The sequence below is a fragment of the Lycium ferocissimum genome, chromosome 8 (assembly GCF_029784015.1).
Source record: "Lycium ferocissimum isolate CSIRO_LF1 chromosome 8, AGI_CSIRO_Lferr_CH_V1, whole genome shotgun sequence".
NCBI classification, from domain to species: domain Eukaryota; kingdom Viridiplantae; phylum Streptophyta; class Magnoliopsida; order Solanales; family Solanaceae; genus Lycium; species Lycium ferocissimum.
Window position 1 is genome coordinate 69274658 of NC_081349.1, and position 12521 is coordinate 69287178.

The following is a 12521-nucleotide window of genomic DNA, read 5'->3' on the forward strand; positions in this document are numbered from 1 at the left end:
TGAATAATAGTAGATAAGCGGGTAAGTGAGTGGTGTTCGGTGGTTAGCCCAGGATGCCGTCGCGGCCCGTAGCTCGGGTCGTGACATCAATTCTGGTTCAGGTACTGGTTTCTAATTACTCTTGGTGGGTGTTTCTTACAAGTCTTTCCCACTTATGAGTCTCACAACATTGACACATTCAATTGTTTTAGATTCAGCATCATTCCTTTTCTTCTCCAGTCGAGCTATTTGTGCCTGAATATTCTAGAAAATTACACTCATGTTATCATTAAGCTTCTAAAAAGCTTGTTGTGCATTAATCCCTTGTGGCTTGCTCCGTTGGGCGTTGGTGTTGTTCTACGAGTCCGACTACGGTGCTTCCACAACTCCATGATGTCTCCTCCTCATTGCGGCATATATTTTCGGTGTTGACACCGATTTTTTGCCCTACATAATTTTTATTTAATTACTCGGATTTCTTGAATCACAAACGGAGTAGAATATGTGTTTTTAATAGTCAAAAGGTTTTACAAAATTACTTCGGTGACATTATGCCATTTCATTTGGTAAAATATCATAAGGTATATCATTGTATATCATTTGAATATTTATCATGATTTTTTAAACATATTTATCAAATTTTAAAGTCAAAATAGTGAAACAGTTATTTAATTAATTATTTAAACTAATCAATGATTAATTGATAATATTTCACTATGTTGAATCAGGAAATTAGATTAATTGAAGGAATAATCGACTACATTTCAATTTCTACTTTAAATTGATTGTAATTGCAATTGTTTCCTTAAAGGGTTTACAATTGAAGTGTTTGATTAATTTCTGCAGTAATTATGGCCATAATCGACATGATTTGGTTAATTATTAAATTAATTTATGGCCACATTTGCACAACTGACCTTTTCTTATTTGAAGCCTTCATTGCCTACGAAATTGGACCGAAACCCAATTCCTTCGCATAAGCCCAATCTAAGGCCCGCTGACACGACCCACTTAGCCTTTTAAAAGCCCAACCCTTACCCGTTTTTTTTTTTTCATTTTCACGATTTTCCCTCAAAGGGTAAACCCTAATCCTCTCTATTGCTCCTTCATCTCGTCACCATTACCGTAAGTGGTAAGGTTGCAGGTTGGTGTTGCTTTTCTAGTCCGTGCATGGTCAAAACGGGCAAGAGCAATTAATTATCTTGCCTTTTCTCTCACCGTCACGTCATGGCCCCATGACACAATGTGAGGTTGCCCTCCTTTCATGCTTTTGCTGTGATTTCTTAATGGTTTTTCTCCTATTGACATTCAAATACTCGATTTTGATTGGTTCTCTACACATAGGAGTGATTCAAGAAGAATCCCCCTCACCCCCTCCCAATTTTACTTGTCTCACATCGGGTTCCAAGAGGAGAACCCTAGGTTTTGGGGTTCTATACAAAGAACCCCATTTTAACTGATTTACACACAAGTCTTCGTTGTGATTTCTAGACTGAAATTTGGTTTTCCTAGGATTTGTTTTTCAGCCGAAACCTTTAATCAACTAATTTCGGTCTTTTAGTTCCATTTTTTCTTTTCTTTGTGGCTAAGTACTTGTGTTGAGGAACTTAAAAGGACTTCCTCAACTCCAATTCTCGACCAGGATGCACTGTAAAAGGTAATCTCTTTCCCTTATTTTTTTAAAGATATTTTTACTATGTGTTTTTTCTTAGTTGTGTGCTTAGTTTAGTTTTTTGTAGGTTAAGTCATTTAATTAATCAATGTGCAGTTTTCTACTTAGCCTATGTGTTACCTTAGTTAATAAGCAGTTATGTAGTTTGTTTGGTTGGATTAAGTAGTTAGTTTATAGTTTGCTTAGTATGAATTTGCAGTTATTTATTTATTGAGGTTGGTATTCTTATTTGAGTAGATCTATTGTTATATGGTTTAGTTTTAACATCAATTATGTCCTTTGGTTAATTGGTGATCCAGGTCTGAGTTTAACTTAATCAGTTGCTAACCCAGTTGATAAGTAATGCATAATTTCGGGGGTTTAGTTATGCTGAACTAAGTTTGGTCATAAAGGAAATTAGTAGATTAATAAGAGTGGTTGATACATGATTAGTGAAACCTTTCCCTCGAACTCCTTTCATATCTTGATTAAGTTCATACGAGTTAGTCTTTTAAAGGATAAAGAAGATCACAGTAATTAATCAGGTTTAGTCAAACTAATCCTTGAAGTTTAGATGCTTTAAAATAGAATGAGATGTTTTCCCTCAGGACTTGTTGGAAAGCCTAAGATATTTGACTGCTTGATTAGGTATTTGATTCACTTTTGTCACGCCCCAAACTAAGGGAGGCATGGCCGGCACCATATGCCTTACTTGGCCCCGAGCGTACCACTCTATGAACTATGAACTCTGAAGGTAATCTCCAACTTAGGCCAACAAGGCCAACCTGCAAACAGACAATACCAATATAGGCCGACAAGGCTATACTTTGAATCATCTGTGAATAATATCTATCTCTCTTTTGAAGGGTAAACAACCCTAAAACATATATATATATATATATATATATATATATATATATAACTATGCAAGCCAACGAGGCCGCCATGAATGTGTACAAACAGTAATACCAAAATGAACATGTACAAGGGCCGACAAGGCCGCTATACTTATATACAAGATATACAGGACCAGTCTAAAAGCCTCTAAAGATAACAAAACTATACTGTGGTCGGGACAGAGCCCCGGCCTACCCTTCAAGTCTATATGTACCCAAAAGAACTCCCAAAATCTGGACCTGGTAACTCCGGATGAGATGGAGCTTGCATATCAAGCGGATATCCGACTCTGGCTACTTGGGTGGTCTATCCGACTGTCTATCAGAACCTGCAGGCATGAAATGCAGCACCCTCGGCAAAAGGGACGTCAGTACAGAATGATGTATTGAGTATGTAAGGCAACTGAATAGCTGTAAACTGAAACTGAACTGATATATATATATATATATATATATATATATATATATATATATATATATATATATATATATATATATATAATATGTTGAAAGTCAAAGATACTCTGAGACGTACTCACCTACTCTGACTCAACTCATAAGGATATAATAGTATAGCTAGCCGGCTACATATAGAGCTCGGTGTATCTCTCACCAGTTATTAAACCGGGCTCTCACCAGCCATTAGACCGAGCATACAATATCTCTCACCACCCAAGGGCCGTGCATACAATATCTCGCACCAGCCATTAGGCCGGGCATATGATATCATGACCTATTTTAGGATCGCGCGGGCACCTACCATTTCCACCTCAATAGGCGAATCCTTAACCCAAAATGGAGTCATTTGTAAGCGAAGAACAAGGTAAGATAGTCTCCAAATTAGAACATACTGAAAATGCGAAAATAAAACCATATTACATATAGAAAAAAATAGCGGAATTGTTTAGAACAATTTAAGAAATACGACTTTCTTTTCCCATGACCTGATCTAGACTAGTACAAGAGCGACTAAGATCGAAGACTGAATACAACAACGAAAATAAAGACTCAACCTCCATCTATGAATGGGAATGATGGAGGCCTTCGAGATAGGCACTGAGTATCTTTCGGAAAACTCCAATAAGTCGATATCCTAAAAAACTCTACACCTCAAAAGAGGATGTAGCAAGAGTAGTTTCAGTACAACACTAGTACTGGTAAGCATCATACGCCGACAATGGTTAGAATAACATAACGGTGATAGAATCTACAAATAAGCATGGTAGGCAAAACTAAGTTAGCAATACACATCACCTACCACTTACCTTAACAAATATAAGGTCCTTATTTCTATTAACTTATTCTTAGGGATTCATTTACTTACCACATTACCACTCACCTTATAGTTCATATAACATACAATAGGTAACAATGCTCAAGTATCCCTGGTCAACTATCATTATTCACTCGAGTTTTAAGGAAAAAGCTCTCGTCATTCTAGTGTTCATTACTCACCCAACCTAGCAAATCATACACCTTCATATTAAGGTCACCTATCACCGCGCTTTCCCAATACAAGATCACAGCCTATAATTATAGCAACTAAACCCAATTGTGGCTAATCTGATTCAATGCATCACAATTATATCACAACAAGTCATCACTTATGTCAAATCATCTAAACCCAATCGTGCCACATCTTAGTATCATCATTCTGAACCAGTATATCATGTTAGTATTACAATATATCACCGGAATCAAAGGTACAATGCAATGTAATAATGTATGTATGATGAATGCAATGCATGCACCGTACACATATACTCCGATGATGGAACATCACCTCTTGGCAGCACAACCCATGAGGGACCCACGAAGTCCATGTACCAATCTTCACGATTCCGATAAAGACCTCAGTAATCGCTACCAGCACTTGTACCTCGATTTTGGGATAAATATCGGACTCGATCCTCACGTCATTCTCATCCAACTGAGCCCAGCTCATAATAGTGTTTCCTTGTATATCATCAATGTATCAACAATATATCATGAAGGATGAGAATGCGTGCAATGTATGAATTCAATATCAATAATAAAATCAATCTCAACAGTACCACACATGGGCACTAATAATATCAATAAAAAGGCTACACAATAAGCCACAATAGAATCACAATCCTCGTCTCAAAACAACAACAAGCAAGGTGCTACAATATCACCAACAAGATATACCACTAGTCACCAATATCTACTATCTCCATGTGGCAACGAACCAACAACAAATAGAACAAGATAAATCACAACACAACAGGGTGGCTAGCCCCAAATCATATAACAAGGCCTAACCTAAGGCAATATCCAACCCAATTTGATGCCCGAAGGTTTACATGTATTCTCCGGCAATGTCGACTAAATATATGCTTCGCTAATGAAGTCTCACCATAGGGTAATCATAAACCCAAAACTATAATACTGTTACATAATAACCGCTACCTTTTATATATTACCAATCTATGTATCCATCCCAATCTCCGAGATCCTATACATGCATTCTCCGTTTCATCTAACACTCGTATATGAAAGTCTAACCAGAGTCTACCAAGAGAAGGAAAGCCATAAGCTACTTCAAGGCCAAACAGGTGCGCGAACATCCACTTGGATTCCATCTTCTATCTTCCATATTTGTAGGGAAATAGTAGATCTGAGCAGTCTAGGAACAATGGATACATTCAAGTAAGCAACAATTTAAGAATTTGGGGTCATAGAGGTAAAACCGTCATTGCTCACATAATCATTCTAGATTCTTGTTTTGTTGCTATTTCACCTCTTTTATGGAAAACAAGGTTTACCTAAGTCAAACTTACCTCACTAATTCACATAAGACATTATTAGCAACTAACAAGTTAATCCATTTAAGAAATAGCAAGGATTAAGCTTAGAACTAGTTATTAAACTAATTCTTGCAATGAGGAAGCCATCCTAGAGTTACTAATTATTCTAGGTCAATCATTACTACAACTACACAAAGGTCTCATACGATTTGAGAAAGAACCCTCATTTAATGCTCTACTATAATCATAAAAGGTGCAAGAAGAAAGAGGGAGTTAAAGGAAGATGAAATGAGGGATTTAAAGAGTTTACGTTCCCAATATTTAAGTATCTAAGGCTGGAGTTTTCTCTTAGTGGCGGCTGCAGATTTGGGGGAAATAAATATTAGGTCAAGTCAATAAATGGGCTTTAAATAGGGATTTAACTGATCGTCAACTGCTCTGGCGATCTAGTCGTCGCTACAGCGGCACCGCTTTAGTGGCTGAAGAACCGCTGGGGCGGGCCTTTAACAAATATGCATCTCCACTTCGGCGGAGCACATTGTCGCTGCTGCGCAATTGCTGGTGCAGCAGTTTATCGCTGTAACGGTATATCTAGGCCAGTGGCCCAATTTTGATATTTACACACAATTCGCACAACTGGTCCGGTCAAGTTAGCAATTTTTAAAAGCATAACGAACCGAAGGTGTTTCAGGGGGGTCAAGGTCGCGAATTTCTCGAAATTCAAAGTAACGATGAAATGGGTTGTTACATCAGATACCAATTAAACAACCGTTCGTTCTCGAACGACATGGCTGGGCAAAGGCGCACGGGAAGGTAAGCACATCAAATGGACTTAGCAGTCAAACTTGCAGAAGTCAAAGCTATTCATTATTTGTGTCAGTAACAAAGAAATATGTACTACAACGTATAAAATTAGGTCAGTGAAATGGATGAAAAATCCTCGATTGATTTGGAACAGCTTATCTGGCAGAAATCTGTGCCAGCCATAAAATGAGGAGTATTTATTTAAATCAGCTCGAATAATAAAAGGCGCGAAAGAAGTAACACTCAACTTAACAATCTACCAAAAATTACATTATCGCTCCCGTCTGGACTTTATCAATAAGGATCATCATACGCGAAATTAACTCTGGCAGTGTACAATTTGTGATGGATCGGCTAATTATTTTCCACGAGGAAATTTGAAAGGGGTAATTGCTCATGAGTCGGATTTGGTGGGAGAAAATGGACATTTACCAATCGTAGATCCATCAGGGACACACGGGTAAAGGCGTTAAACTCGAGTTGCAATTAAAAGAATCAATTTCAAATTAATCCTAAAGTACCGCTTTAATGTCTGAAGCGACCGACGTACCGCACCGTGGAGCCGGTGAAACAATGCTGAGCGGCGATCGCGGATTCAGAAAAATAAAAGGGTCAATCACCTTTCCACTTCCCCACTTCCTCTAGTACACTCCCCAACAACAAACGTTTGCCCTTCTATCTCCTACGACACCACAACTCCCCATCTCTCTCTTTAACAAAACAAAAGTCTCCTTAACACCCTATACTTCTCTCTACACCAACCTAAACCAACAATCTCACAAATTGCTCAAAAAAAAAAGAGAAAGAATTTCAAGGCAGCACTCAATAGGAACAAATATCATTCAGAATTAGAACAACAGGTAAGAAATCGTTCCCCTCAACTTGTAGATAGATAGTAGAACTAGAATTTCGAATAAATATGCTTAGAAAGACCGGATTTGTAACTCAAAAGTTGGGATTTTTGGGTTTTGGTTGATGAACTTCATGGGTGTTGATAAACTGGAATACACAACTTGTCTAGCGTTAGAATAATCCTTACATCGAATATTGCATAGTTAGTGCACAGATTTGGGTTGGGAAACTTGAACATAGTAAAGAATTTTTGCTTTGAAAGAAGGTGTTGGCTTTTATCGAATTTGGGGTTGTTTGTTGCTAGAAATTATTTTTCAAAGGCTGTAAACATCATGCATGCTTGATATCTGCTCGATCCGTACATAAAAATAAGTTTTTGAGTAAAAAATCAAAGTTGAAATTCTGAAATTTTTTGGGTTTTGCAAAGAAGACGAGACCGCTGCAGCAGCTTGTTAATCGCTACAGTGACCCCGCTGTGGAGCTCAAGCCTGCGCAGAAGCGGTGTTGGGAGGGATTGCATATGTCCGCTCCAGCAGTATGTGACCATTATTGCGGCACCGGCTGTGCGAGTGACGCGGAGCGGCGCTTGTAACATCGAGCACCTAGAAGCTGCAAAGCATAAATTTTCGATACGCCGGTCATTTCTTTGAGTTATTTTCCACCGTAACGTACTAGAGTTGATACTGAACTTGGGTGACACGAAATCTAACGCGTTTCAATCTCTTTTGCAGGTAAGATGGCTCAAAATCAAGAAGAAGTACCACAAGACGAAGAGGTTCCCACATATGAGAAGCTTCCCACCCTCCAAAGCCAACACTTACACTTGAGCCATATGTCTATGCCCTTACTGTTGGAGCGAGGTTTTGATATGAACAACGTAGACAAGCACACACCGGACTTCCTCGAGAGACTAGTCAGAATCAAGTGGACTCGCTTGGTCAGGGATCCCGGTAATTGCAATGAAACATGGGTGAGGGAGCTCTACACGGTGCTGCCTACGGTTGATTGGAATTCTGCAGAGCTGGAGATCCTTATAAGAGGTTTTCCAGTGAAAATGGGGCCAAGAGTGATTAACCGAGTATATAGACTAGATGATAATCCAGAAAAGCCCTTAGCAGTCAAGGCAGCTGAGAAGAATTCGATGTGGTTGGCTTTCAAATTAGTGCATGAGGATGCCATACGGCTGGTTCCTTGGGTTCATGGCAAGGTCGCGATCCAAAGCGATCAATTTACTAAGGAAGCAAAGAGATGGTTGAATATCTTCTCCCGCCGGATTCGTCCTTCTCGGAATACCCATGATGTGACCTTTCCCAGGGCTCTCGTTGTTGCCTGCGTCCTTGCTGACATATCGATGAATGTGGGGTCGCAGATAATTAAGGAGTGGAAGGAGTTTTTGAAGGTTGGTGCAACGAGCTTGATGTTCCCGTCGCTGATCACTTCCTTATGCAAGAGGGCCAAAGTTCCCAGGAAGGGTGATGATGACTGGGTCTGCTCTGATGCTCCTTTTCATCCACTACGCGTGTAGGGTCATGGTACCGCGGTCAACAACAGGAAGAAAAGGAAGGTGGATGATGCAGGCGAGGGAGGGAGTGGAGCTGGAGCCGATGCTGAGGCTGGGGATGGGGTTGATTATGAGGTTAGGGCTGAGGCCCCTCGCATCTAGGGCCCTTTTGTGTGCATGGACTCATGCTTTGATGAGGTGATCTCGATGTTTCAGAAGATGTCCATGCCTTCTGACGGGTCCAGTTCATCAGGTGCTGCTGCGGGTTTCGCCACTCAGGAGGAGATGAGGGGTTACTTTGATACCCAGAAGAAGATGGGTGAGTCACTTTCCACCCTACAGACTGCATACACTACTCTGGTCAAGAATCACGGCGACCTTCGCATGGACTTTGACTGAGAGAAAGAGAAGAACAGGTCCCGTGACAAGCTTCACATCAAGGCTTGGAGGGGCATCAAAGGAATGTGGATTGCAGTGTACCCCTGTACGCCGATTCCGGTGGAGGTTGATGACGATTTGGAGTACTTGTTCGTGTGCGTGCCTCGGGGTGTCGGTGGTCAGGGTGGACTGGGTAATGATAGAGGCAGCTCAGATGACGATGATGCGACGAGCAAGATGATGGCTTAGAGGCTCTTTCCCTTTTATAAAGATACTTTTTTTTAATAAAGTCCACTAGGCATTGGGTGATTAGGGCTGATTTTATAAATTTTCTCAAAGCAAAAAATTAAGGAGTCTTTACAATGTAGCCAAAATGGCAAATAAAGATGCAATAATTAAACTAATGACCAACGTAAGCCTTATAAGATGACTTAAATTGATACTACAAATTGCTAATCTATGAGTGTGGTAAAAAACTAAAACTTGAAAAGATGAGCTTCTGGTATCATCTTACATGCATATTTGTATCCAGTTGTTCCTCTTGTCAACCAAATAGTGTCCCAAGTCTGATCCCTTGATGCACAAAAGGCCAGCAATCCATGTAGATCATCAGTATACTAGTGTATATCAATATCTACAAACCTCGTTGAGAAGTTCATGAATACACATATGCAATCTGCATTTAACAGTAGCACCAGTAATTGGTGCACTGAAATTTCAGCAGAGAACTAGCAAAAATGAACTGCTTCATGCTTTTGAATAATCTGTACTTTGATAAAAAGACCAATTCCCGCTACCAAATTCATGTCCAAGCCAGAGTCACTACACTTTCTATCTACTGGTGATTCCTCAGTGGGAATGAGCACATAGTACTGATACCACCCACTGAGCAAGACCAATAAATAAATCATGTGTGCTCTATGAAATATTCTCTCCCTTAGCAGTAACTGTATAAACCAACAACTTTCTATATCATGTTCAGTAATTGAATCAATGGAAAAGTAGTATAAACCAGCTGAAGTCATCATGTTCATGTTTAATCCATGTTGTCTCACATCATTCCCTCTTTGACTAGGATCAGCAACAACAACATTGTCCATAACTATCCATGTTGTCCATAACTATCCATGTGACAAACCTACAATATTCAGCTTCCTTACACAAACATAAGCACTGCATATTAGAAATATAGCTGAATATCTTAGTCCCTCTGAATCTGCAAATCAAGTGTCCTAAGTTTGTTCCCTTGGTGCACAACTTAACCAACATATTACAACTTTGTAGCTTGACTATGAAGAACCAACAACTGTACAATTGAACCATTGCTAGCTGCACTAGTTTATACTCCCAGAGCTGTTTTTCCTTATGTAAAAAAGCAAATTTGAATCCCTTGAGTCTGCTGCATTCCATCCTTTGTTGCTAAGATTGCAACATGTTATCAACTCCTGTGTTGCACCATCTGAAACCAGTCCTTCATATGACATCAGGAAATGCACCATAATGACTAAAACCAAATCATATCCTGTGCATATAGGATCAATGGTCCAATAGAGGAAATATGCCTTTAACTCTGTATATATCAACTCATTTCTAAATAATACTAGATCATTGATATATTCAGCAGTAGCATAATATGGATTCCTGTTGGCCTTGTTTCCCGTGTTTTCATAGATGTTTTCCCATAACTTGAAAATGCAACCTGCAAAAAAGAAAACTAGGTTAGTAGAATAAACTATCACTATACTCTCCTCCAATAGGATTTGAATGTGATGATAAGACTTCCTCCCAGTCCAACCACCAGTCCTCCTATTAGTCACTGCAGCATCTAAACAAAACCAGATCAGTCCTCCAAAGTTGCCCCTGGTGTCTTTAAGGCCAAGATCCACCAAATTCTTCCCAAAGTGAATTGAATCATTGTCACAGAAATTAAACATGATCCTGGTGACCAAAAAATATTCAGCAACCAATCTCAACCTTTTGTGCACAAACTTTCTAAAAATAGCCCTGCTCAAAGCATTTGTGCAAATAGTTAGTACACCAGAAATAATCAACATCCACCAAAGTATGTCCTTACATGCAAACTGTAATTTTCCTGAATTCCTACTGTCAACAACAAAAACCAGGAAAAACCAATTTTTCACCAGAATTCCCATTTTACCCCTGGTTGCTATTATAGAGATTCTACCTAGCAACACCATGTGTACCAAATTATCTCCCATATCCATGCACATTCTCCTGAACACATCAATAAACAACACCTCCAAATGTATCAATATATTTTCCGGAAAAGAAAACACATCAATACAACAGACAGTCATCCACCAGTATTGCCTATGTTTCCCAGTTTTGCCCCTTGAATTGCTCCAAGTATCCACCTTGTAATATAATTCTAAGCCATTATGTAGAAAATCCCTTCCAAAATGTATTGGATCAATGGTGCACAAGATAAGAAAAGTCCTGATGTCACCACAGTAACCTACAACCCATATTAATAATTCAGTCAGCACTACTGCAAACACCAGTTTCCTGCTATACTTGCTATAACCATTGAGCAAAGCTATATCATTAGGATCATCTCTAAATATCAAACCTGGTTGTAATAATTCATTTCCCATATAAACAGGATCATTAATACACCAATAAACCCTTTGCATCTCACCAACAACCCTGAAAAATTCAGAATCCTTAGTAACACTAGCAATCTGTCTAGGCCAGTTTGCACCACAATGCAAAATTGCACAAGTTCTGGCAAAAAAAACCAGTTATCCAGCCTGTTTTCTTGAAATTTGATAATTGTATCAACTTTCCCATACACCAACCAAGATGTATCAAATCATCTCCCATATGAATGGGATCATTAATACACCAAATAACCAAGTTCCATCGCAGATCACACCAGGAAACTTGACTACCCCTAGAAACCATCAATTTTCTATCTATTGGTACACTCTCAGTAGAATGAGCACATAGTGCTAATACCACTCACTGAAAGCATACCAATAAATAGATCATAAAAAAAAGTAACCTTGAGTTGCACCTTAAAGCCTGTTTCCATGTCATTTCCTGTGCAATGGTCCATGAAACAGTTGACATAATAAGTTGTGAACCGTAATTGCACCAAATCATTTCCATTGTGACATGAATTATTAGCACAACTACCAGTAATGAGCATTGATATCTTGATGAGCTTATTCTTCTATGCATAGGTTTTATGCATCACTGAAGTGAACAAACAACCTGCAAAACAAAAAAATAAGTAAGTAGAAAAAAATACTAACCTACTCTCCTCCCATAGGACTTGAGTAAGATAGTACAACATCCTCCACTTCACAAGATCAAAGATCTATCATCAATATCTTTTTTGAGTTCTTATTCTCAAAACGGGGACATTCGTACTTGTCACTATCGAGAATCTTTCTTACCCTCGAGTCCAGCTCGCAAAATGAATTCACAATCACCTCCCTATGCTCAAGGGCATAATTAGCCAAGTGGCCACTAATTGATTATTACCCTCTCTCATGATATGAAAAACTTGAACCTCCGCATTGGAAATAATTTCCAGCAATTCTTCCACAATAAAGGCAATATTCCAAGATGGCTTCCATTCCCTTTCCAATATGTTCTTCATCAAGAGGGAATCAGTTTCAAGAATGAAAGCATATATATGCTGAGATAAGAAGTACTTTGCA